General features: G+C 57.9%; 1 protein-coding gene across 2 annotated transcripts in view; it reads left to right on the top strand.

Moving 5' to 3' along the window:
* PACSIN2 (protein kinase C and casein kinase substrate in neurons 2) overlaps positions 1-26,737 on the top strand; it is a 92,191-nt gene that overhangs the window by 15,485 nt on the left and 49,969 nt on the right. Inside the window, exon 1 of one of the 2 annotated variants that reach the window (XM_045834877.1) lies at positions 9,182-9,321. The exons of the other annotated variant lie outside the window; for it this stretch is intronic. The gene's annotated coding sequence lies outside the window, so the exon portion shown is untranslated. Of the gene's footprint in view, positions 1-9,181; positions 9,322-26,737 lie in introns of those variants that run through there. 2 annotated transcript variants of the gene reach the window in all.

Raw genomic sequence — 26,737 nt, forward strand, 5'->3', positions numbered from 1 at the left:
TTGCCTGTCCCGCCCTCGGTCCCAAGGCACTGCCTCGTGCATGGCGCTGGAAGTGGGCATCTCTCCGCGCGGGGCTGAGGCGGCTCACGCGCACCCTGCTGTCCCAGCCGGACAGCTGTGTCCTTGTTTTAACTCTCCAGGCACTGCCCGCTGGGCAGGAGCGGCTTCCTGAAAAGTTGCTTTGAGAGCTTTGTGTCCTCTGCTGCGAGTGGAGGGAACGGCACTCGCGACCCTGGCCCAGCCCTGCCGTGACGGCGGTGTTGGTCGGGCTGCAGGTTTGCTCGCTGACCCCCTCCTCCAGCCCCGAAGTGTTTATTTTTCATTTCAGGGCGTCGCAGCTCTGCTCCCAGAATCCCAGGGCTGGCCACCACTTCCCTTAGAACTTGCACTTGGGGAGTGACTCTGAAACGTGACGAAAGCCGGGGCCCAGTCCCTCCCCAGCCAGCCCTCACCGGGGGCGGTGGGGTGGGGGGGGACCGAGCGCTCGGCCTGCGTCCGCTCGGCCGGCCCCCTGCTAACGCGGCGGGCAGTGTCCAGTCGGGCTTCCTGGGCGGTGGCGTCCGCAGAGGCCCGCGGCTGGGAGCGGGGAGTTCTTTTGTCACGTTTCCAGGGGCGGGCGGCTGGAAGCCAGGTCCTGAGAGGGGCTGGGAGGCATTCCGAGCGCAGTTGGCAGTCCGAAGGGCTGAGGCGGGGCCGGGGGGGTCCAGGTGTGAAGTCCAGCACGATGGGGATGGTGGGGGTGGGGGGTGAGGTGGCCGACAGGGGAGGGTTTCTGAGTGGGTGGGGGGCTGCTGTGGCCCCTTCCCCTGGCTGCGGGACCGTGGCCCCAGGACGGGTGTGCCACGTGGGCCCCCTGCCCTGGGCCCTCTTCTCAGGCTGCCCTCCCCGGGGGGTGAGGGTCTGCAGGCTGAGGGCGGTGCCTGCTGAAACCTGTGCCCCACCCCTGGGCCCTGCGCAGGGACCGAGGCCTCGGTTCCTGTCCCGGTGACCCCTAGCCCACTTACAAGTCTGTGTCGGCCCCTCCCCCGGTTGGCCCCTCTGGGGCGGGGCAGTGCCTCCGTCCGCACACGCCTCGGTCCGAGAGGCGGCCGGATGGTGGCGGTGCGCAGGGCGTGTGTGTGTGTGTGTGTGTGTGTGTGGATGGAGCTGGGGTGTGCAGGCTGGGGCGTCCCCAGGAGGGCCGGGGACTGCCGCACCCTGCTGCCCCAGAGAGGTGGAGGCGTCTCCCGGTGTGGGCAGCTGGGGCATGGGGGGTGGGTTCCCGCGCAGGCCCAGCCCCTGCTCAGCCGTGCTCCCCACCAACCCCGCCGCACGGAGGAGGGAGGAGGGCCGCTCGCCCTGAGCCTTTTCCCCCGAGTCTCCTTCTAGGGCTTGGCTGCCTGAGGTCCTTTGGATGTTGTTAGCATCTGGCACCGTATCAGGAGGAGTCCAGCTAGCTACATCACGGTGCTTTCAGAGCTCGCTTTTATTTCCGTGGTGGCTCCGTGGACTTCGCCTGGAAGGTTCTCAGAGAACAGCTGTGACGACAGGTGGAACTTCCCCTGCAGCAGGGCACAGCCGCCCTGGCTCTGGGGTGAACGGCCCTTCTGGACACAAGTCAGGTCACTGCCTCAGCGGCACAGCTGTGCTCCGGGCATGTTCTCACTGGGACGTCTTGTCCTCCCGGAGGGCAGGGGCGCAGGGTCTGGGGCCCCAGCCGCAGTGTCCCATGGCACGCGTGGCCGCCTGGGCGCTGCGGGCGCTGGGGTGCCCGCCCCTGGGAGGGGCCGCCAGGTTGGAGGCGGGGACGGCGGGGCAGCTGCGGGGGGGGGGGGGGGGCCGAGGGGCTGTGGCCGTGCCCCGCCCGGAGGGCCGGGAGAGCTGGCCTGACACGGCGTTCCCACCCACGTGAGGAAGGGAAGGACGGGGTGACCGTGCCGTGCTAACAGGTTAGAAACCGCCTTTTCTTGGGAAGAGCTCTCTTTCCGTACAGAGTCGTGACCTTTGTGTCTCTCAGTTTTAAAATGTCCTTTGGTGCGGGTGTGTTGACGAGAGCCGGTCATTTTTAAGAGTATTCTTAGACAAAATAAAACGTTAGTGGCTTTATAGAGTTTTCCTCCAGGATTTCATGGTTTCATCGAGTGCAATGAGCAGATAATTAGTTGCACGTATTTAAAGTGTACACTTTGATAAGACTGGTCATGTGAATACACCCGTTAAACCACCAACACCATGGCCAAGATCACGAACACAGCCACTGCCCCTCCGAGTGGCCTGCCCTCCTCACTCCGCCGGGTGAGTGCGTATCCGCTTCCCGTCCCTGCGGGTCAGCTTGTGCTCCCTAGAGTTTTACACACATTGAGTCACGCGGTGTGTGCTTCTTGTCGCCTGGCTTTTTCACGCGGCAGTGCTGTTTGAGATTCATTCATGTAGCGACGTACCCTTTCGCGGCTGGCGGGCACAGGCTGCTTGTCGCTCGGGGCTGGTGCGTGCGAACAGAGCTGCCCTGAACGTTCGCGTGCAAATCCTTGCACGGACACCCGCCCTCCGCTGCCCTGGGGAAGCGCGAGAGCCCCGTGGCCGCGCCCCGGCCCCCCCCCCCGCCCCCCGCCAGCTGCCAGCCCTGAGTGGGAGACCTGGTTAACTCCAGGTCCGCGCCGGCGCGTGGCCAGGTCGGTCGCCTCCTTTGCGCCCCTCGGGTGGGTCTGCCGTGGTGTCTCACTGTGGTGTTAACGGGCGTTTCGCTGACGGCTGATGACGCTGAGCATCTTTCTTGTGCTTGTTTGTTGTCTGTATGTCTTCCTTGGTGAACTACTCATTCAAACCATTTGTCCACTTAGAACATTGGGTTGTTTACTTCATTATAGCTGCTCCTGGACTTATGATGGGGTTATATCCCGATAAACCCATCATGAATCGAGAACATCCCACGTTGAAAACCCACTGAACACCCCCACCCCGCCCAACACCCGGCTCAGCCCGGCCCGCCACACCGCGCTTGGGGCGCTCGCGCCAGCTGCCGGCCGGGCGGGGTCCTCTGACACAGTCAGGGGTCTGTCGTTCACCCCGGGATTGTGATCCCGTGGCTGCCTGGGAGCTGTGGCCACTGCCCAGCCTCACCAAGGAGTGCCACTCGCCCCCCCCCCCGGCCGAAGTCTGATTTCTACCGAACCGTGCGTGGGGGACCGCGGGTTCTGCCGCACTCCGAGTGAAGTCCTCTGTCGGGCACGCGGTTGGCGAGTATTTCTCCTGGCGTCCGGCTTGTCTTTTCATTCTCTTACCGTGGTCTTTGGAGTGCGAAACGTTTGCCGGTCATTTTGTTCTTCCGTGTCCGTGCTGCCGTGGGTGGCGTTGTAGCCAAGATCTTTGCCTAATCCAAGGTCACGTCTTCTTGTAGACATTTTACAGTTTCAGGTTTCACGTTGAGGTCTGTGATCCATTTTATTTTTTGTGCACGGTGTAAAGTGCGGATGAAGTTCATTTTTTTCTTTCCTATGGCTATCCGATTGTTTGTTGAAAAGTCCCCCAAATTTTGGGGGAAATTTGTAGTTAGTGAAACCCAAAGGTCTGGGAGTTACGGCTCCCGGCACACGAATCTCTTCTGTTTGGTGACTGTTTACTGTGTGCGTCAGCCGAGCACGGCCTGGCCTTGCTTTGTTCCGTGTGCGGACCGAGACACCGATGGCCGAGGCGCTGCCCCTGGGCCGCTAGCGAGAAAGGGGCGAGGAGACGCCTGCTGGGACTTCACATGGTCTGTCCCTCTGCCCTGGGCCTTCAGGGACTTTCTGCTGGACGGGTTCTGGGCAGCGCCCCACTTCCAGAGGGGACGGTGAGGGGACAGTGACCCTTCTGTGCCTCTGCGGGTGGGGTGCCGCCCAGGCTGGGGACGTGGCTGCAGCTGAGGAGGGTGGGAGGGGCCGTTTCCGTCCAGATGGGCGGGCAGCCATGTGGTCTGCCCTTAGGCTGAGGGAGTGTGGCTCCACGCTGGGCTCCTGGCCTCCCTGGGCACAGCTTCGTGACCTTGTGCCCGCGGGCAAGTGTTTATTCTTCTTCCCCTTCACTCGCAAAGGGGGCGGGGCAGCTCTGCCTCCTTCAGCTGTGCTGCAGCGTCCCAGGAGGTGGCAGGGCCTCCGCCTGCTTTTGGGCCTGTGGCTGTCGGTCTTGACTCATAGTGAGGTGCTAGCACCTGACACCGAGGGGCGTTGCCTCTGCTCCAGGCCCTTCACGTGTGGCTGGTTGGGGTGCTGGTTAGTGAAGGGCAACCCTGCCCAGCCCTCCATCGGGGTCTGGATGTGGAGGGCAGGGAAGCTGTGGGGGCCTCCAAGAGCTCCCACCTGTAGGCCTCAGAGCGAGGAGTGTGGAGCCCGGCCTGCATCTGGGGGTGAGCGCCCCGTCCCGAGGGGTGTGCAGCCGGGAGGAGAGGGCCTGTCTCTGGTCCTGGCTGTCCCGCACACTTCCTGGTCTCGTGTTTTATAGGAAGCAGCTGGTTCTCTGACCTTTGGTCACCAAACAGAACAAACCCACCTGTTACCTCCCTCTGGGGTTGAGGTGGGGCAATACTGGAGTGCTGGCCCCACTTTTGCTCTGCAGCCGCCCCCCTCCCTTGCTTTTGGGGGGCAGGCAGTTGTCTCTTTTGAAGCAGCCCCCACTGCTTGGCTTCACAACCTCTTTGTTGTTGAATCGGTGGCATTGTCACTGTGCCAAGGGGAGGAGACCCGTGTCCCTGTGATGGAGAGGTGCCCGGTCCCGCCCGGGTCGGGTTCATCTTGTGGCAGTCAGATAGGCTGAAGCTTCGCAACCTCTGGGCGCAGGTGAAGAGAGCGGAATGCAATTTCCGTTTCCTCCGGGCTGCTTTGCTGCTTGCTCCCCGACGCTCTGCAGCACCGAGGAAAGGGAGGGGTTTTCCGCTGGGGGCCATCTCCCACAGGTGCAGCTGACCAGCCGTCCACATGCTTTTGTCCCTGGTGGGGCGGTTTCTCACTTTATCTCCAGGTTCAGCTTGGAGAGAGCTGGAGGTGGGGGCTGAGTGGCGTTAGGTGCACACGTCAACCTCACAGCACCTTCAGGGACACCTGGGGTTTTCCTCTAGCTTAGAGAGTGGGAATTCTGAATCAGGTGCTTTTAAAATTTGCCCTGGTCTTTAGGCAGAATATACAGCTAGCTTTCTCCCCCCCCCCACCCCCTCTGTCTGTCTTTCTTTCTAGATTTTATTTATTTGTTTCTAGAGGGAGAGAACGGCAGGGAGCAAGAGGGAGAGGAACGTCGATGTGAGAGACACATCAGTCACGCGTCTCCCCGACACGCCCTGACAGGGGCCCAACCCACAGCCCAGGCACGTGCCTGACTGGGGGTTGAACCCGTGACCTTTCCCTTTGGGGGACAACGCCCAGCCCGCTGAGCCGCAGCAGCCGGGGCGGCTGTGTTTTCACCGCTGGCAGGGGAGAACGTTCTAGGGCCCCACTAAGTGCTGAGTCCCACAGCCTGCGCATCGCTCGCTCGGCTGAGTCTCCCGTTTGCTTATTTTCCCTGAGGCAGTGCTGGCCCCAGGGCTGGACGGGACCCCTGACCCGTGGTCACTCAGAGTTTGTTTCACGGGGCTGAGACTGGCCAGCAGCCAGTTACCTGAAGAAGCTGGGTAGAACAGGAATCATAAAAATCAACACAGAGTTTAGGCATTTTATTTTTAACTTAAAGAACATCCATCTGTCTCCTATGCCAGTCTTCTGTTGACCTTTTTTTAAACTTCGAATCTGCTGGTCGGAATTTCTGTTGTTTCCTTCCACGCACTGCACCCGCCGTTCCCTCACTGTGTCGCTGCTCGGCTGTTGCCTGGAGAGCACGGAGAGCGGGGCTGCGCGAGGCAGCCTGTGCTGCGGAACCCTAGACTTTCACAAATGTTCGCCCATTTCATTACACGTGTCTTACCTGTCTTACCCACACCTACAGTTTAGTTAGGGTTTTAAAAGGAGTTTTTAGAGTTTTAGCAACTTGTAGTTGTCATACAAACAACTGTGTGCTTTTCCCATAGATTTATATCGTCGTGTGTGTGTGTGTGTGTGTGTGTATATTTATGAACACACCTGTACCTGTGTGCGCAGCTGGCATAAACAGGTTAGGCATAAATGCCCTGTTCGGCGCCCTGGGCTCTGCGTGGGTCTCTGTGCCCCGGGCGCTCCCTGCACCCCGGGGTCCTTCAGGAAATTAGACAGCGGTTCCGTTCTCAGAAGCGTGCGGCCTAGCGGGGCGACATCCGTGTCCCCCTAACTCCAACACACGTTCAGAGGGGCAGACGCCGGTGGAGGGAGCACGTGCTCCCGGCAGGAACGGGTCAGAGAACTCCCGAGGAGCAGGCGTTTGCCTGGGCCGTTCACTCCTCTCCGTGCCTGGTCGGGTCTTCTTCTGCAGGGAGAATCGGTAAGCACGTGGGCGCGGGTCCCCAGTGCCCGTGCCCGGGTCTGCTGTAGCGGCGTGGCCGGCGCTCCCAGCTGCGGGTGCCCCGTGCCCCGTGCCCTGTGCAGGGGGTTGGTCAGGAAGGACAGCGCTCCTCACAGTCAGGACACAGCGGAGCCGGGTGGCTCTGTTGTCCTAAGCTGACCTGCGCACAGAAGCACTTCCTGGAACAGGGAGCGGGCGGCCCCACAGACTCGGGGGGAGCCTGCATCAGGGCCAGGAGAGGGAGACTGTGCCAGAGGGGTGGGGCAGGGCGGATTCCCCAAGGCGCAGCTGGAATGCTGTGAGGAGGAGGAGGAGGAGGAGGCATGGGCACCGGGCAAGGAGCGGCCCTCTCAGACATGCTTCGTAGAGTGCCCCGTGAGGTGGGGTGACACGTTAACCAAGGGCCAGGTGCCTCCAGGAGCGAGTGGACTTTGTCTCTCCCGTGAGTCCGCCTGAACTCCTGGAAGCTAAACAGCATAGCAATCATCCACAGGAGATCAAGACGTACTATGATAGGAATTCAAGAAATGTTGCCAGACTGCCTCCCGAAACCTGCTGCCCGCATGGGCCTGGGAGCCTTCCTGTGTCCGCCCGGCGCGGTGGGCGGACTCAGGTGGGGGAGCGGTGGGTCACCTGAGAGCCAAGAGCCCCGCTCGGCCTGTCCCGTGGCTCGGCGGCAGAGGGTAGGCTCTGGGCTCTGCCACCAGCTTCGTGTGGACCTTGTGCTCCTCCTTTGTTGTGTGTAAACAAGAGTTGTTTGCGGTTTTCTTTATTAGATTCTCGAAGTGGCAGGCTGCTGCAGTTGTTACCATGTGCTCACGCCAAGCGGAACAGAAAGTGTCTACACAGCAGAGCGGCGATAACCCTCCCGCCCAGCACCCCGGGCTGCTGTGGCGGAGCCTTCCCCAGCCCCCCCCCAGGCTCCCACCGACCCCGGCGCACGCTGCAGGGACAGGAAGGGCTCGCTGCGGCCTCACTCGGCGGCCGGCCGGCCGGCTGTCTCACTTCCCTCCGGTGTACGCTCTCCCGGCTGGGAGCGCCCTGAGGCCGAGGCTCTGGCCGTGCTCTGCCTGTTGTAGGTGTTTGCTGCCGCGTGAGCGGAGGAACAACTGAACACCCGCACGTGTGCCATGCCCGGGAGAGCTCTCCAGGGCGGCGGTTCCAGGTAGTCCGACCCCGGATCCAACTGCGTGAGCCCCGTGGCGGGACAGCCTCAGGCCAGTGGTGTGAGGCTGCGCCCTGTCTGGGCACCTCCCCCAGCGCCAGAGTTCTGTGCCAGTCTGATGGGTGAAACGCTACCTCAGGGTCATGTTAATCGTATTTCCCAGAGTACCGGTGGAGTTGAGCATCATTTCACATGCGTACGGGCCACTTGTGCTGCTTTTTCTCTGGTTTCTGTGTCCATACCCTTTGTCCATTCTTTCCCCCTGTTGGATGTTTTTCTTTTCAGCCATAGGAGACCTTTGCGTGCTGGGCCGCACTCCCTCTGCTGTGTGTATTGCCCGTGTGCCCTGCCCCCGCCTTTGTTTCTGTAGCTGGTTTGTGCTTTGTGTTGGTGTCTTTATCTGTCACATTTAAAGGTTTTTATGTGGTCAAAGGTGTCTCTTTATTTATAGTGTTTATTTTAGGTTTCCTGTTTCATGGGTGGTCTAGAGAAGACCACAGGCTGATTTCCTGTTATGTGGGTGTGTGCAGATGTCTGTTTTCACGCGCACACACACACACACGCGCTTGCACACGCAGGGTGGGGTAAAAGTAGGTTTGCTGTTCTGAGTATGTGAAACACAGAGTTGGTTCTCATGTTGCTATTTATTAATTATTGTATTATTTTCCATATGAAGGACTGTAAACCTACTTTTGCCCCACTCTGTATGTATGTATATATATATTTGCAACATTTCTGCATAAATGATAATTTGAATATAGTGGTATATTAAAAGACTCATTCTCCGTGGCTGGGTAGGGTTTCTCCCAGAAGCACGAAGACTGCCTCCGGCGAGGAGCTGGGCCGGCTGGAGGGGGCTCGGCCCAGGCCGCGGGCGCGGTGTGTGCCCGCGCTGCGCCCACGGACTCTGACCGGGGCGGACTGGCTCAGCCCCCCGTCTGTGAAGTGAGCAGGGCAGAGCAGTGGCGCTGAGCGGGGTCGGCGCCGGGAGGAGATGGCATATAATGGTGGGAAGGGTCAGAGCGCAGGCCTTGGTGCACAGTAAGTGCTCAATGTCATGTTAACAGTTCACTGCACAAAAGTAAAAGGAAAACCTGTGCCGATACCATCTACTTACAGATGTTCGAAAGGCATATAGTAGAATTGCATGGCTAACCCTAGTAAAAATCTAAGGAAGCGGTCGTAGGAGTAATCCGCATAAATACAAAAATAGTCACCAGAACCCAGCAGCAAGCACATCAGGTGGCCGTTTCATGGGGCTCTGGGCATGACAGGGAGGCCCGCACGGAGCCCTGGTCCCCACACCCGTGCCCCCGGAGGTCAGTGGACAGGCTTGAGGGGAAAGGAGTCAGGGGTGGCTGGGACAGTGCCTGTCCAGCCTGGCCTGGCCTAGTGTTTCTTTCCAGCAGTCCTGAGCATGTGACCGCCTTGTCCCTGAGGCCTGCACTTTGCAACGGCCTTTCGCCACGTGAGGTGAAGGCCTCCCGGTCTCACCCTGCAGGAGCCAGGAATGAATTCCTGGAGTTGGGTGGGGAAGAGGATTGTGAAAGTCACCAGCCACCTGGGAGCACGGCCAGGGGAGCAGTTTCGGGAGCAGGCGGAGCCCTGGGCGCCAGTGTGACATCTACGGGCCGAGGGCGGCAGCAGGCGGGCCGGCCTGGCAGGCGCTCGGGGCTCTGCACTCTCTGCGAGGAGTCGGCGCAGGCACGACTTCCCACCGCCCTCCCTCTTCCACCTGCCTGGTGAGCACGCTAGCACTCTCAAACTGAGAGAGGGAGGGGGGCCTGGATGCCCCGAAACCGGGGGGGGGGGGGTGGGAGGGGGGGCCTCAGGTCGGGTCGGACCTTCCAGATGGGCCCGGAAAGCCTTTTGGGGGCGGGGGAATCTTGGCATTGGCCTGCTGTTGGCCTGGCATTTGGTGAACACATGTTTCTTCCCTGTGTCTTTCTCATGGCACTCTTCACGTCCACCTCTAGCTGAGAACTGTTGTGTTAGACAACCTGAACTTGATATAAAAACAGGTGGCGGGTTTGGAAGTGTAATCACAGAAACCTGGAAGCCAGCCTCCACCTCGACACCGTCGTGCACCGCAGGGCGGTTCCTGCCCTCACGGGCCCTTCCTGTCCCGGGGAATGTGTTCCAGTGACTGTCCTTGTTCCCGACCCCCTGCTTTTCTTCCCTCCTCCCTCTCTCTCTCTCTGTCTCTCTCTCTCAGAATACTTGCACATCTGTGTGTGCATAATACATTCAGCTTCTGTTTGTGAGCTTTATAAAGAAGGAATCAGGTAATCTGCAAATTGGGGTTTTCCTTCATTTTTATTGCCGAATAATATTCCACTGTACGTGTTACATTAGTCAGGGCTCCCACTAGGATGTGTGTGCGTATATGGAGAGCGATTTGCCTTATGGGCGTGGCTCGCGTGATCACGGAGAGCAGCACACCCAGCTCTGCGACTCCAGGGAGCCGCTCGCCCAGCCCAGTCCAGCCCAGGCCAGACCCGGGGCTGGCGGCTGGGAGGCCCAGGAGAGCCCACGGGTCGGCCAAGCCCGAAGGCTGGCGGCAGAGGACTTCCTCCTACGTGGCGGAGGGTTGGGGTTTTCTTCATTGTCCTGTCCAGGGCGGGTGATCTACTTAACCAATTAACATGCTAATCTTACCTGAAAGCGCTCCCACAGAAACACCCAGAGCTATGTTTGACCTGATACCTGGGTCATTTGGGGCTCAGTCGAGTTGACACATGACATTAACCGCCACGTGCCTGGGCTGCAATTTGCCGCTCTCCCGTGGGCAGGTGCCGCCTTCTGTTTGTTGACTGTTGGGAGCACTGAAAATAAAGAGGGCTCTGAGCTTTTCTTTGTACGGGTCTCCAGCTGCACTCCCTCCTCCGGGGTTCACACACAGGAACAGACTCGCTGGCTCCCGGGGCCGGGCGTGGGCCACAGACACAGGTGCCGCTCCCAGGTGGCTGTGCCGGTGGCTCTCCATCTGCCGTGTGTGCAGGTTCCCACGTCCTCTCCCACTCTGGCTGTCCGTACGTTTCTTTTTTTTTTTTTAAATAAAGATTTATTTACTTACATTTAGAGAGAGGGAAAAGGAGGGAGAAAGAGAGGGAGAAAAACATCAATGTGTGGTTGCCTCTTGTGCGCCCCCTACTGGGGACCTGGACTGCAACCCAAGCATGTGCCCTGACTGGGAATTGACCCTTTGGTTTGCCAGCTGGTGCTCAATCCACTGAGCCACACAAGCCAGGGCAATTCTACCCTTGAATAGAAGTATTTTACATCCGGCCAAGATGGAGGCGTAAATAGATACACTTTGCCTCCTCACACAACCAAAAAAGGACAAAACAAATTCAAAAACAAAAAACAACTAGAACTGCCAGAAAATCTTAACTGTATGGAGGTCTGACAACCAAGGGCTTAATGAAGAAACGTTCATCCAGACTGGTGTGCCAAGGCGAAGAAACATGGCCCAAATGAGAGAACAGATCAAAACGCCAGGAAAACCACTAAGTGACGAAGAGATAGCCAACCCATCAGATGGAGAGTTCAAAATACTGATAGTCAGGGTGTTCACAGAAATGGCTGAGTATGGTCGCAAAATAGAGGAAGAAGTGAAGGCTACAAAGTGAAATAAAGGAAAATACGCAGGGAACCAGCCAACAGTGAAGGGAAAGAAGCTGGGCCTGAAATCAATGATTTGGAGCAGAAGGAAGAAATAAACACTCCGCCAGAACAGAATGAAGAAACAAGAATTCAAAAACGTGAGGAGAGGCTTAGGGACCTCTGTTGGGGCAACTTTAAATGTTCCAACATCCGAATCATAGCGGTGCCAGAAGGAGAAGAAGAAGAGCAAGAAATTGAAAACTTATTTGAAAACAATGAAGGAGAACTTCCCCAATCTGGCAAAGGAAGTAGACTTCCAGGAGGTCCAGGAAGCCTGGAGAGTCCCAGAGAAGTTGGACCCAAGGAGGAACACACCAAGGCACATCGTAATTACATTACCTGAGATTAAAGATAGGGAGAAAATCCTAAAGGCAGCAAGAGAAAAGAAGGCAGTTACTGACAAAGGAGTTCCCATAAGACTATCAGCTGATTTCTCAAAAGAAACTTTACAGGCAAGAAGGGGCTGGCAAGAAGTATTCCAAGTCATGAAAGGCAAGGACCTACATCCAAGATGACTCTATCCAGCAAAGCTATCATTTAGAATGGAAGGGCAGATAAAGTGCTTCCCAGATAAGGTCAAGTTAAAGGAGTTCGTCATCAGCAAGCCCTTATTATATGAAATGTTAAAGGGATTTATCTAAGAAAAATAAGATCAAAACTATGAACAGCAAAATAACAACAAACTCACAATTATCAACAATTGAACCTAAAACAAAATCAAAAGCAAACTAAGCAAACAACTAGAACAGGAACAGAATCACAGGAATGGAGGTGATATGGAGGGTTATCAGCAGGGAGGGGGAGAATGGGGGAAAGGTACAGAGAATAAGAAGCATAAATGGTAGGTACAATGTAGACAGGGGGAGGGTAAGAATAGTATGGGAAATGGAGAAGCCAAAGAACTTATATGTACGACCCACGGACGTGAACTAAGGGGCGGAAATGCTGGAGGGAGAGGGGTGCAGGGTGGAGGGGAATAAAGGGGAGAAAAAATGGGACAACTGTAATAGCATAATCAATATAATATATTTTTTAAAAGGAGTATTTTAGTCTTACCTTCCTTATGAATAAATCACAAGAACAGGGACTTTGTCTTAATGGATCTCTCTGTCTCTTAAAAGCACTTGGCTTTGTAGTGAGCATATGGTGGGAGCTTCATAAGTGCTAGTAACCGAGCATGGACATTGGGTTTGAGAGAGATAACGAGCTAGACTCAGGTTCGGACCTGTCAGAGAGTGGTGCGGGACCGGAACACCCCCTCAATGACAGGCGTGGTGGGTACAGTGCGGTATGGCTCATACGGGGCACTAGCCAAGTGGACTTGGACCTTCTAAGCCTTGGCACAGCCTCTTCGAAGGTGGGCCAGGCCTGCAGAGCATGCATACCTGCTCCAGACGGCTGTCTTGCACGGGTCTGGGGTGGAGACAGAAGGGAAAGAGGTGGGAGGTGCTGGTCTTTTTACGGTCGAGGACACTGAGGCCCAGAGGGGAGTCGGCTCGTGGCTCCGCAGCAGGCGGGCTGCCAGCCGAGGCCGCACTTCTGTCCCCGCTACCTGGCATCCCACCCGAGCCGCGCTGCCCGGGGGTGAGATTGCCGTTTCTCTCACGGGTGTTTTCCTTTCCTCTTTCAGGATGCGCCGTGCCCCTAGGTGCCGAGCCCTGTCCTGGTGCTTTCCAAGGACACAGGTGCAGTGGGTGTGAAGGGGAAGGGCCCGGGGGACAGGCACGGGCCTGCCTGCCTCCTTGGCAGCTCAGAGAGGGGAGCAGCCGGGTCCCCTGGGTGTCTGGGGCAGAGGGCCCAGCCTGGCACCGCTGTGGGGCTCGCCGGACTTGGGGGAGCACAGGCGCGTGGGCCAGGAGCCTGCCCTTGAATTTCGAAACTGTCAGACGTCTAAAGTCCAAGGTGTGTTTGGAGAGTTTCTAGTTTAATAAAACACTTAAACAATGAATGGAAAAAGCACATGTAGCCTTTTTCTCAACGTGAAGTTAAAAGGACAAAGCCCCAGTGGAGGGCTGTGGGGCCTCGGCACCACCCTGCAGATTCCCAGGTTCCCAGCTGAGCCCTTGGGGGTGCGTTCAGGGTGCGGGGGAGCTTGGACCTGCGTTTCGCAAGGCGCCGCTCAGCTCCTGGCCGCGGAGAAGTGAGGACGCGGCTGGGGAGGGGCCGCCTCAGCCACCACGGGCAGGGCCGCCTCGGGCACGGCCGCCTCCGTCCCATCCAAGCTGTTCCGGCGGACAGGTGCACCTTTTCTAGAGTGTCTTCTGTCTTTTCTGAAAGAAGTTATTCTTTAAAAACACCACTGCTGGTTTTCTCCGTGTTTCAGTAAAGTGCGGCAGGGCACTTTGGGCGGGAATGTTTCGCATGGAGCCCCCGTGGCTGACGCTCAAGTAAGTGTGGGGCGTGACTGCTGCAGCGAGGGGGCGGGTGTCGGTCTGCTCCGGGGAGCTGCTCCCTCTCACCTGAACCTCGGGGTGCACTAAACCCCACATGCCGGTCATACTTTGAAAATCCGGCCTGTGCTTTTCCCTCCAGGACCGTGTCCCGTGGAAGCGTGGGAGGGCGCCGTTGTGGGGAAGGGCCTGCGGCCTCCGGGAAGGCTGGGTGACACAGTGGAGCGGAGCGAGGTGTCTGGCCGGAGAGCCCGGAGGAGGCAGGGCTGTCTCTGCTGCCGCTGCTCCGGCCCCTCCCACCCGCCCCGCACGCTGCTGCACGCGGCTGGGCTTCCTCGGCACACTTCTTCTTTTAAATAGATTTTATTTATTTACTTTTAGAGAAAGGGAGGGAGAAAGAGAGGGACAGAAATACCCGTGTGTAGTTGCCCCTTGCACGCCCCCAACTGGGGACCTGGCCCGCCCTGCATCCAGGGGCGTCCTGCCGCCCATCCCCTCGTGTGGGGCAGCCTTGCCCGCATAGCGGGCCCTGCCTGCATTTCTGGGCGCTTATTTTCTCTGAGGTATTTAAAAACAAAAGGCCATTTCTTTAGGCTTCATCGTTCCTGCCTCAGTTTTAAAACGAAGACCACATTGTCAGGGACACCTTCTGGTGAAGGATATAATGAGTATTCGTTAGCCAGTTAAAATGTTTGTATTACCATTTCTGTAGTAAAGTTTCATTTTGGAAAAGCCTTAGACGTGGACAGATACAGAACAGCCGCAAAGGTGGTGGAGTTCCCGGACTCCGGTCCCCCAGACGCCCGGTGTTACCGCCCCGCAGGACGACGGCACCGTGGTCAGAGTCAGGGGTGAACACGCACATCCTTCCCGCCTGGCCTGCAGGTCCCGCGCAGACCTCGCCAGCGGTCCCGCTGTCCCGGGGCCCGGTCCAGGGCGCCGCACTGCGTCTAGCCAGCAGGTCCCCTCGGCCCCCCGGGTCTGTGGGGTTTGCCTCTCCCTCTCTTTCACGGCCCTGACAGTGTGGAACAGTGCTTACTGCTGGATCATTTGTGGGGCGGCCCTTGGTTTGGGCGTGCCTGCGGGTTTTCCATGCTGTCACACCGCGCTGGCGGGATTCGGGGAAGCGCCTGGCGGGGCCGAAGTGCCCTCCTCGTCACATCACTGCCCGGGGCACAGCGACGTCCGCGGGACCCCCCGCCCGCCGAGTCACCGGCTCTCCATGAGTTTGCCAGTGCCTTAGGGACGGCCCTGCTCTGCCTGCTCCGCGCCTCCCCGCTGTGAGGGCGTGTGCTGTGGGCGGCAGGGGCGCGTGGGCCCCCTGGTCGTGCGGAGACACGTCTGGTGGCGTGATCCTGGGGGCATTAACGGTTTTCACAAGCACCAGTGAAACAAGGCTGGCCATTGCTGGTGTCTGTTGAGACGAGAGGTTATTTTCTAGTCTCTCTACTTTTTATGTTTGTCATTTTCCATAAAAAATAAAAAAGACTTCCAGTCTGCATAGTGTACCCCAGATGGTCTTGCCCGTGAAGGTGTTAGGGTGTTGGGTGTTCCCAGGGTCGTTCAGGCTGCATTTGGCTCTTTCCCCAAGGCCTCCTTAGGGAGAAGAGCCTGTGTCTAAACCAGCGTTACGTGGCATTGCTAGTAACTATGTAACAATAGCATTCCTTAACACCTTTGAGGAAGACAAATTGTGCCATCAGAAAAGAATTTTAATTAAGATGAGGTTACAGTCCTGGCTGGTGTGGCTCAGTGGACTGAGCACTGAACTGTGACCCAAAGGGTCACCGGTTCGATTCCCAGTCAGAGCACATGCCTGGGTTTCAGGCCACATCAGGCCCCCAGCAGGGGGCACAGAGAGGCGACCACACATTGATGTTTCTCTCCCGCTCTCCCTCCCTCCCTTCCCCTCTCTCTAAAAATAAATAAATGAACTCTTTTAAGAAAGGTTACAGGTTAGTTGGGATGCGTGTATGGAACAGGAAGGAGACCTTCACCACTCACTGTCACACTGATTTGTTGGAAGGAGCACCCTGGTCTCCTGGATGTGGCGTGGCCTGTTTCTTCTCTGTGTTCGGACGTTACAAACTCTAGGTCTGGTCTCTGCACAAATGTGGCAGAGAAATGCTGATTTCGTGTAAAGATCCTAGTCCACCCTTTTGAACCCGAGACGCTTTCCCCCGTGGGCGGGGAGTGTGCATGCACTGTGACCGAGTGTGCTGGGGGGACAGGCACGGAGGCACCACGGGGCTGGGGAGACCCTCTGTCTCCGTGGCCCCCCCTTAGCCCGCAGGCGCACCGTCACAGCGTCGCGAGCTGTAAAGGTGCACACGGCCGTGACACGTGAGGTGGTGTCACAGCAGTGACTCCCGGGGCCGCAGATGCCCCCGCCTGCTCCGGGGGCGCCGGCCTGGCCCTTCTCGCCTGTCTCCGGCCTTCGTCACAGCTTCTGCCTGCGTGCCCGTTCATGTATGGGTTTGGTGGTCACCGAGCGCTGTGGGTCCTGTGCGCTGTCGGGGGCACTGGGGCCTCCGTCTCCTCTTCGGGACGGTGCGTCTGGCCGCTGACCCCGCCGCTCGGGGTGGGCGCCCGGAGGGGCCTGTTGTCGGAGCCCGAGGGGTCGGTCTCTCCCTGCCGGTGTGAGGCTGGCGCTGGGGCCGGGGCCTTCGTTTACTTCTGCTCATCCAGAGAAGTAAGAGGGTTTCTTTTTTTTTTAACGTTTTGTTTGTTTATTTTTAGAGAGAGGGGAAGGGGGAGACAAAAGAGGGAGAGACACGTTAATGTGTGGTCACCTCTCGTCCCGGGGACCTGGCCCGCAACCCAGGCGTGTGCCCTGACTGCACATTGAACTGCTGACCTTTTGGCTGGCAGGCTGGCGCTCGGCCCACCCAGGGCTGGAGGGCTAAGACCTGTTGGCTCACCGAAACGTCTTCCCCAGACCTGCCTCTGCTCGAAATGAGCTCACGCGATGTCGCGGTTGGAAGGACCCTGCTGGCTGTGGAGAGATGGCTGCTCTGAGGCTGGGCCCGCACCTGCTGCTTTGGGGTGTGGCGGGAGGCCTCGGCTCTTCCTGGGATTTATGTTCCTTTGCAGAAATGGCTCGTAAAACTCAGGCTTTAGGGAGCAAATTGTGTGAAGCACCCTGGAATCATGGTCTCTTTCCCACGCGAAATACTGCCCCGTGGGAAAGCCAGCTGCAGGGGCGATGTCTCCCTCCGGGGGCTGGGGTGCTGGAGAGACAGACCTCGGCTGAGACTCCTTCTAGGTCTGTCCGGACCGGGACTCGGCAGGAGCCTTGCCGGCGGGGCTGTGCCCGTGACCCCCTGGGCCTGCCGGTTTGCAGAGGGCGCGCCCGTGCTGTGGTCCGGACCCCCCTGGGCAGCCCCCCACACCCCCTCCGCGCCGTCCGCCCAGGCTTCAAAGCTCAGAGAGGAGCTGAGTGGGCTCCTTCGTCACAAAGTTGACTCACGCACTCCACAGAACATGGACGCAAACGCTCTAAAAAGGAGAGTTGCCCCGACACCCCGACGTGTGGTGTCCCAGACGGGCGCGCTGACCCGCGCGCCAGCGGGTCTGTAAAGACAGGCGGGGCCGCACCATTCAAGCCGTGTCCCAGCCTGTCCGTCTTCAGCTGTTTCCCGCACGGGGGTCGCCTGCTCCTTGTCCACACCATGTCCTAGGCTGGGCCACCTGTTCCATCACAAACGCACGGTGACCACTGCCTGGCCGAGCGGCCGATTTTCTTCCTGCGACTCCCGCCAGGTTGCTCACAGCACGTGCACGGCAACCCCTCAGCCCGCCCTCACCTGTACTTCTCTGCCGCGAGCGTGGTGAGTTCTGACAGGCGGCTCCGTTTGGATTGCTGGGGCCTCAATGCCCGGATTTTCCCAACGTTTATCGATTGCCTGCTCTCTGGGTTTCCTGGGGTTAACCTTGTGTGCTGCCACCTAAGGATGCGTCCCCCTGTGTTCCGCCCCCTCGGGCTCCTCTGGGGCCTGAGCTGTGATCAGTGCCGCTGGGCACTGGGCACTTCCGGTCCTGTCATCAGAGGATCACCGTGGCAACCATGTAAAGCGCACTGCATGTGGGTCACCTCCCGCGATCTTCACGGGGCCTGAGGTGGCGCCTGAGGTGTCCTCATGCTACAGGCAGAGGAATGGCTGCTTAGAAGTGTGCCAGGGTCCGGCCTCTGCTCCCCGCTGTCCCTCCTGTGCTCGGCCCACACAGCTCTTCTCCCATCCCAGGACTCGAGGGGGTCCTGCAGGGGACCGGCCCGCACCGGTGCCTGGCGCATGTCCTCACGGGGAAGGGTCTCGCCCCGAGCTGAAGTACGGCGGGGACACGGTAGTGAAAGACTGTTTAAGTGCAGTAGACTTTAATTAAATGGTAAAGGTGGGAGAAAAACAAAACATTGGCGAAATGAGATGCACGTTTAAGTTTGGAGTTGGTGTCCCATTTTCAGTCAACTCCGTATTTCAGGCTCAGGATGGCAGCCTTTAGAGGTTAGAGACCAGGTTTTCTAAACTGAACTTATGTAACACCCAACAGTGTTGCAGAAGTTAGAGTCACTCATTTATTAAACACCTAGTGTGTGCTCATTACAGGCCACGTAGAAGCGTGGTATTAAAAGCCCTGAAAAGGGTTCCGTTGCTTCTCGTTTCTTGGCACATGGGGCTCTTTCTTCTCGCTCACCCTCCCTAGCCGGTTGTTCCCTGGCGCGGGCCCGATCAGCAGAGACAGGGGAGGACACCGGCGGCCTTCTGGGGTGCCTGGGACCGCCCTTCACACAGTGCCCCGTCTGTGCCTCTCCTGCCCCAGAGGAGGGTCGGAGTCAGCTGTTCGGACCCACGAACAAAAGCAGAGAGGGCAGGACGGCGCTTGCCCTCCACTGCCCCAGAGCCGCAGTGGCCAAGTGGAGGGTTAGTTCTGACGAGGACCGCGGAGGCCACCGAGCGCCTCCCACGGCATCGGGGTGTGTGGAGGGAGCGGGGGCTGGGCAGGCCGCTCCCCCCAGAGCTGAAGTTCTTCATCTGACCAAGGTGGGCGTCCTCCCACCTTGCGGCGTTATCAGGATATGTGAGGGCCCTGGCACATGGGGTGTGGAGTAGGATCTCATTTTACTGCCTGTCTGCGGGGTTTCTGGGCGCCAGTGCGCGGTGACGCCTTGACCGTCACGCGGCCGGAACACCGGCAGTCGCTTCTCTTTGACAAAGCTGACGAGGTTCGGTTGGAGGCTTTTTGCTCATCCTGACTTGTTTGTTAGTGTGAAAGTGTCTTTTACATTATTAAAATGCCTTTGAATGAAATAATGGGAGGTGGTAGGTTTTTTTTTTCTTTTGATGTCCTTAGTGAGCAAAAGTTAAGTCGGGGGCCTGGTGTCGGGCGCCTCTCCTGCCCCCAACAGAAGACCCAGGTCAGTAACATTGGGAGCTGGTGCCAGGTGCTGCCCTTGCCCTTGCCCTTGCCCTTGCCCTTGCAGAAGGAGGAAGCCACAGCCACAGAGGGGAGGCGACAGCCAGTGGGACAGAGTGACCCAACGCCGCCTTCTTTAAAAAAAAATTTATTGTTCAATTACAGCTGTCTGCATTCCCTGCCCACCCACCCCCGCCTACTCTCCCCCTCCCCCCCCCATCTTCACCTGGCCCCCTGAGAGCCCGGCTTGCCTGGGGAGTTTTCCCCCAACTCTTTCCAGCTCCCCCTCCCTGCGGCGCTCCCTGCTTAGGTCTGTCCTGTCGCGCTGGGTGGTCCTCCGGCAGTCTCCCTCCCAGACTCGGAGCTAGTGAAGGACAAGTGTGGTGGATTATTAACTTCGTAACCCACGGAGCCCAGCATGGAGGAGGTGCGTGTGAGTCCATGAGGGACAGCTCACACCGACAAACCGCCGATAAATCATTAACGTGGCGTGTCCCTAACCTCCCCACAAACCTCGTCCAGCCCTCCTTTCTGGGTTCAGACCTTCCTCCCAGACCCTTTCCCTGGTCCGCGTGCCGCCCGAAGAAGGCGCAGGCGGGGCCGGGGCCAGGGGCGGGGGCGGGGCTGTGTGAAATCCCCCCCGCCCCCGCAGGTGCCACGCCAGAAGGTCAGGTGTTAGTTCTCACGGTGGCCTTTTTATACCTTGTGTAAGACGGAAATGAATGCGTTTTTCTGTCACTTTGGTGCTTTCAAGTTTTTTTCAGTCGCGCTTTCTGCTTTAATTAGTCTGGCTTCGTTTTCCTCCCCCGCTTTGGGCAGGCGCCAGGGGGCAAAGAGGCTTATACAGAGGGTTTTAACGTGTGTTTTTTGTTTTTTTTTTTTACTTTGCCAAAGATAGAATTGGTGCTTAGCTCAGCTCGTCCTGGCACCTTCTTCGACAGAGAATGTTAGAACGTGGGCGTGGTTGGTCCCTTTTTCTGTACGTGTGTGGGGAGAGCAAAAGCAGGGCGACTCTGTTTTCGTCTCGGTCCATGAAGAACACGGAAGGTTAATAACAAGTGGGGTTTGCGCATGGCCTTGCCCTCTCCGCCGACGCCGGTGCGAAGGGTGACCCATCGCGGCAGAATGTTTGCGTGGCCTGTTTGTGAATGTGGCAGGTTTCTAGAGGTTAAGACTCACTTAAGGCAAAGGAAAGCCAGTACCTGTGACTGTCCCACTAGATTTCGCGTTTACTCACTGAGCAGCCGTTGAGACCGGTCCCTGAAAGCTGCCGTTTCTGTGTGAGCCGCCTGCCTGCTGGCCTCGTCACTCTGTTGTACCTGATGGTGGGGAGAGCTGGGTTAACCTGGTGAGGAGTGGACGGTTCTGGCTCCTCACAATCATCTGCGTGTGTTAGAGGTTCGATTTTTCCAAGAACCGAGACCCAGTGCAAGGCCTTCGCGCTAACGCCACGCAGGCCTTGTGTTGGTCTTCGAGTCGAGGCCCCGTGCGCGGCGGGCGTAAGGGCGTGTGCGGGCGTGTGTGGGCATGTGCGTGCGTGCGTGGTGAGCGGCAGTCCTCTGCTGGCGTGGGTGTGGGGGCCGGAGGGCAGGGCCTGCTGTTCAGGACCCGCGGGGGCTCGTCCTCCTCGTCTCCTCCCTCCCCTGCTCGCCCCGTCCCCCCCTCCCCTCACTCTCCCTTTCCTCTTTAGCGAGTCAGGATTTATTTGCACGCACCTGAGTGCATGCTAGGCCTGGGTGGGCTCTGTCCCGGTCCCGACACAGAGCACGTCCCACTCCGAGCAGCCCACCGTGCCCCCGTGCCGTGTCGGGCTAGAGATGGGTTTGGCCTGCTGTAGGGTTTCCCGTAAACAGACACGTGCCAGCAGGCGCGGCCGTCTGCACAGCAGGGTGGCTAGGGACTGTCCACGCGCTTCGAGTGGGTCAGGGGCACACTTCTGCAGGCCCAGCTGCGTCCCCTCCTCCGTGAAGCCTTCCCTAACCCCCTTCCCACGCTGCGTCATTGCCCCCTTCATGGAGTCCGCAGACTGGGTCCCAGCACTGGCCGGCTCGTGCTGTGCTTGTGGAGCTCCGCCTCCGCTGGCCGTGCCCTGCGAGCGGCCTGGGGAGCGGCCCGAGGCCCTGCGCCCTGTGTTTGGCTCTAACGTGGGTTGAATGAATGCCCAGCGGTTCCAAATCTGGTGACAGAAACCAGATGGGAACTGGAAATACCAGTTTAGGCGCTGAACACTAGAGGATAGCAGACAGGTGCCCCTGGAGCAGTGTTTCTGCCCCAGCACTGCCGGGAGGGGACGGGAGAGCTGCCTGAGCCAGCCCTGCCCTCTGGGGGGGGAGGGGGCCGGCCACTCTGCAGCGCCGGTCTCCTCGCTTCATCGTCCCACTGCTATCTGCATTCTTAATTTAGCTCAAATAAAAAATTCATTAAGACCTAGTCCTTCAGGGAAGCCGGGGTGGAGAGGCGGTGTGGTGTAGCGGTTAGCAGCTGGGCTCTGGAGGCTGACCACTTGGGTTCAAAACCCGGCCCCCCAGCAAGTCAGCTCCGGGATGCTGGGCAGGAAGCACCACCTGTGTACTCAGTCAGCTCACCTGGAAAACGGAGGAGGTAGCAGGACCCGCACTCATGTTGAGTGAGCAGCCTGTGTTGGGTTTAAAAAAAAACAACAACAAAAAACAAGGAGAATGGGAGCGTTAGACAAAACAAAATCAATCGCTCTCCCTTGCATGGCTGCTGTGACTGTCCCCTCCCGGAACCGAGCGCCCTCTGTGAGCCTCGGGTCAGAGAAGGGGTTTCTGTCCCGTGGACGGCCAGCTTGCTTTGCTGGGACTCTTTGTGGAAGAAAATACCCCGGAAAAGGGCTTTTGTGATCCCCTCTTTTTGTAGCGCCTGCATCTAGTTGAAGTACTTGGAGAGACGACCGCCAGCCCACTGACCCGAGAAGCCAGCCCGTGCCCCGCGGCCGGGGCACTGAAGCAGGCTCTGGAGACAGCACTTGGCCTGCCGCTCCGTCTCTGCCAGCCTCACGTCCGTCGCCGGACAAAACGACCGTCAGGCGGTTTGGCCCTCGGCTCCTGATCCCGCCTGTCCCACCGCAGACCTGGGATGGCGTGGCTGGCCTCCCCGCAGACCCGAGGGCGCTGCTGGGGGAGTCTGGCCGCCCGGTGCGCCCCTCCGTGCGGGGGTCACCGACTTCACGAAGCTGGCCACGGAATGCGGTGACCTCTGCCTGAGGTGGACTTCCTCGTTGGTTGGGGGGAGGAAGGTGACTTGTCATTATATTCTCATATGTCCGATAATCACGCCTTGTATTGATATTTTGCTTTATTGGTGTATTTCCATTAAGGAATTTCTAAACACAGATTTTAGAAAGATTTCGGACATAATTCTGTTGTGTGTTAATAAGGTCAGACTAGATGGCTTTTATATATTTTAAAACCTCACCAGAGGATATGTTTATTGATTTTAGAGAGAGAGGGAGGGAGAGAGAGAGAGAGAGACGGACAGAGAAACATGGATGCGGGAGGAAAGCACCAGTCAGTTGCCTCCTGCACGTGCCCCTGCCGGGGACGGAACCGCAGCCTGGGTGTGTGCCGCTGGCTGGGAATCGGACCTGCAAGCGCTCGGTGTGGGGAACGGCGCCCCAGCCCACAGAGCCCCCGGTCGGGGCTGGATGGCGGTCTCCAGTGTTTCTTGAGTAGGTAGCGAGAACACCGGGGGCCGATGTGTGCCCGCCCGGCATCTTTCCCCCTGTAACATGTTCTTCTGTCAGTCACCGGTCTTCCCTTGGCCGCAGACTTCCCTGCAGGCCGTGTCTCAAGGCGGGGACAGTCTGACCCTGTTTCGGCCACCACTGTCCCAGCTTGCCATGGGGTCGGAGGGTGGACATGTATCTTCTGAGGGCGCTTTGGGGGAAACTGAGCCCTCGGAACATTTTTGTTTCTCGTCTGCTTCTGCAGGTTAGTTTCAATGTCTGCTCTTTCATGCGGTGTTCAGACTTTTGGACGCTGTTGCACGGTGTGCGCAGGCAGGAGGGCACTGAGGACCGACACGGACCGCACACCGGGACGGCTCCGGCCACAGGCCGCTGCTCACAGGTGCCCCTGCCCACTGGCCCTGCCCCTGCGCGCCGGCCCTGCCCTGGCTTCAGGCAGCTTAGACTGGTTGTGCCTCCCCCTTACTTCCGCTGAGGGGAAGCATTGCATACAGTGTGTATTCCTGTGGCCACGTACGTTTAAAATGAGGAGATCAAGGATCAGTTTTTCCTTGCCTAAAATTATATTATTTTTTTTCTCTTCACTTTCAGTTCTTTGTGAAACTCTAGGAAGTAAGGTGTTTTGTGTTTGGGTTTTCCTCCGGGGTGATCACACCTGCGGATTTGCGGGTCCCCGCCCGCCTGCCGCAGTGAGCCTGCACCCCCCCAACAAGCTGCTTCGCCGGGGTGTGCGGAGTCCGAGAGCGGCTGAGTTCTACGTGTAGGGACATTGTAAGATTATCGCATACAAGTAAGTCCCTGTCACGGTAACTCCTGTGCCTCCCGGCTCCTTAGGTACAAAGCCTGTCTTTTTTCTCCCAAGGAGAAGAATCCGGAATACAAGAAAGAGGAGATTCTGAGACGGTCACATGTGGTGTTAGTTAGTGTATCGACTGACATTGCGTTTGGGGGAGAATATGAATTCTGTTCTCAGACCTCGTCTCTCTGCTTGTCCACGGGACACCAGGGTTCCTATCTGGCCACTTTCTGAAAAGAAAGCTCTCCTGTGACGGCCCCAGAAGGCCCGGAGCCCGCGGTCCGGGGACCTGGTGCTGCAGGACAGACGCGTGCAGCGGTTCGGCCCTGTCTCGGCCGAGGAGCCGGTGGCCGGCAGGAAATGGTGACACGTCCTGGGGTCGGTCGCGGAGGTCAGGCGCTCCGGCAGGGCTGCGCGGAGCCAGGCGCGGGCGCTGAGCTGGGAGGTCAGGCCGTGGATGCCGGCCTTTGACAGAAGAAGTGAGTGTGCTGTTTAAGGTGGACATCTCCTTTAAGGTGGACCCTTTTGAAAGTAGAGTTTTCTTTGATTCTGTTTTTCCACGGGTTAGTGCTTTAACAGAAACCTTACCTTTTCAGTCCCCTGGTTTGAGAGCTTCTGAGGAAATGTTTAGGCAGCTCAGTGTTAACTGAGCAGGGTGGAGTGTTTATCCAGAAGGCCTTGAGAAAATGTCCCAGTGTTTGATCTCCTCGGGGTGTGTATTTGGCCTAAACAAATGAAGGGCTGTGCTATTGAGTGTCCACTCTGGTTCCAGAGCGTGTGTGCGTGCTTCATGTCGGAATAGATGGGATACATTAGAGACCCGGCCTGGCTTGCACCGGCTCGCACACTTCCGGCTGCATTTTCTCTCGCTGGGTTCCACATGAGCTGCTTGAAGCGGCTGAAACGGAGGGTCCTTCCGACCCCTGCTCTCAGGCGCCGTGGTCCCTGCTGCCGCCGTGTCCTCTCCTACCTAACAGCCGGTCTGCCCTGCAGACGTGCGGGGGACTGGTGAGGGAGGGCGGGGTGACCAGCTCCCCGTGTTCTGTCCTCGCTGCTCCACGGCCGTCTGCCCCACGGCCCGGCCGGGTGCGCCAGCTCTTGCCGCTGTCGGCCCCCCACCGGTCCCTCTGTCAGCGCTTTCTCTTCTCCGAGCGACCCTGTGCCCGGCCCCCACCCCCGACTGCTGTCTCTGGACACTGCCCTTGCTTTCTCTAGGGAGCAGCATGTGGAAGTTGTGTGGTTTCAGTAAATAAGGGGCTTACATGCGTGCTTGTTTCCGATCTTGGAAGTCCCCTTCTGGAACTGAAAAGGGGTGGCCCTTCCCCTCCCCTCTATTCCGCCGTTACCGTGGTGGGAGGTTCCCCCCGCCCCGACACCCGCGCACCCACGACGCGGCGACCGTGTTTGTTGGAGCGCCTGTCGCACACGCAGCAGAAAGGCGGCATGTCCCCTCCTGTCTCCGGGGGGTGCCGCGCAGGAGCCGTCTCTGCCCCACGGAGGGGCGTGTTCTCCTGTGAGGTCATTCCTGTGCTTTGCACGTTTCTGTACTTTCAGAGTTGCATATTTTCTGTTTCCTAGAAATCCCCCAGATATGTAGTATTTCTCTCAGACCTGAATCAGGTCCGTTCATTTTGCCTTTGCTCTTGTAATTCCGAGCATTTCCTTCAATCCCTTCTTAATTCGGTATCTTACTGACTTCTAGATGAAGTTTAGATGCTGCATTTATGAAAAACAATAAAGTGATGTTACAACCTCGAACCAGAGCAAGCCTTGCGGGTCTGAGGTTTATGGCACCAGCAGCAATGAGCCTCCCTTGCCCTGACGACGGCCCCTTTCTTTGCGTGGGCAGCCCTCTGTTTTCCCGGCCACGTCGCTCTTAGTGTTTGGTGGCCTAATGTAGAAGGCGGGGGTGTGATACTTAGAGTTGTGGTGGCCCTCGGAGTCAGTGTAGTTAGTCTTCTTCCTCCTCCTCCTCCACCACCAGCACCACCACCAGCACCACCACCACAAGAAGGGAGACTGAGAGTCAGACAGCCTTGGTGACTTGTCCAGGGTCGCACAGCTCGGTCGCTGAGCGTCTGGAACCCAGGTCTCCTGCGAGCCAGGTCGCCAGCCTTTCCTGTGCCTGCTTTTTCCACACAGTATCTCAAGGCTAATAGGACCTGGTAAAAAACGGCTTTTTTCTTCTGATGAGTCCATTTTCATTTTCAAATACTCAGCTTTTATTTAATAATTTTCTTCTTTTTTAAAAGATTTTTATTTATTTATTTTTGGAGGGAGGGAGGGAGAAAGAGAGGGAAAGAAACATCAGTGTGTGGTTGCCTCTCATGTGTCCCCCACTGGGGACCTGGCCTGCAACCCAGGCATGTGCCCTGACTAGGAATCGAACCCGTGACCCTTTGCTTCACAGGCCCGTGCTCAGTCCACTGAGTTACACCAGCCAGGGCTACTTAATAATTTTCTTAAGTGGCATAGGTATACACTGAATTACTTCAAGCACAGAGAGCATTGAAGTTTTTTCCCCTGAGAGAGATTAAGAAAAAAAAATAAGGATTTCTCTGCTGCATCGAGTTTTTCTTGCTTCCCCCCTAGTAAACTAGGTCTTCATGGTGTCTTTACACGATCAACTGCTAGGGGAGAAGCCCAAACTTAACAAAGTCACCCCGAATAAAAGAAACAGGCGAATGAAGGTGCCACAGTCTGCCTTGAAAGGGAGACTGTCTTCAGGGTGTGGAAGGACAACGCTGACTCAGGGAGCGTGGGGCCCCAGCGAGAGAGCCCTCTGGCCGGCGGCTGCTGGAAGTCTGCTAACTCCAGGTCCGACCCGGGTTTGGGGAAAACAGACTGAAAAGCAGCACATTATGATGCAAACAGAGGAGGGAGTGATTTCCACGGATGAAAAAGCAGAATTTACCCACGACTTCCCAGTCACTTACTGAAAGCCTCTCCTCAACATCAAGCTTGAATCTTTCTGAAGTTCAAGTGTGGGAACGCGATGCAAACCGAGGCCTGCGCAGAACGGCGGGCGACTGTTCTCAGACCTCGGGGAGGCTCCCGCTGCCTGTCCCTGTCCCGTCACCTTGAAGTACCCGGGGCGGAGGTGGGGGGAGGCTCATGGAACAGCATTTGTTTGTATTTCTCTGAAGTGTTTGGAGTGTATGTGCCTTGAGGAACTTCTGAAACAA

The sequence above is a fragment of the Phyllostomus hastatus genome, unplaced genomic scaffold (assembly GCF_019186645.2).
Source record: "Phyllostomus hastatus isolate PE091 unplaced genomic scaffold, TTU_PhHast_1.1 phas_contig_198, whole genome shotgun sequence".
In the NCBI taxonomy this organism is placed as follows: Eukaryota; Metazoa; Chordata; class Mammalia; order Chiroptera; family Phyllostomidae; genus Phyllostomus; species Phyllostomus hastatus.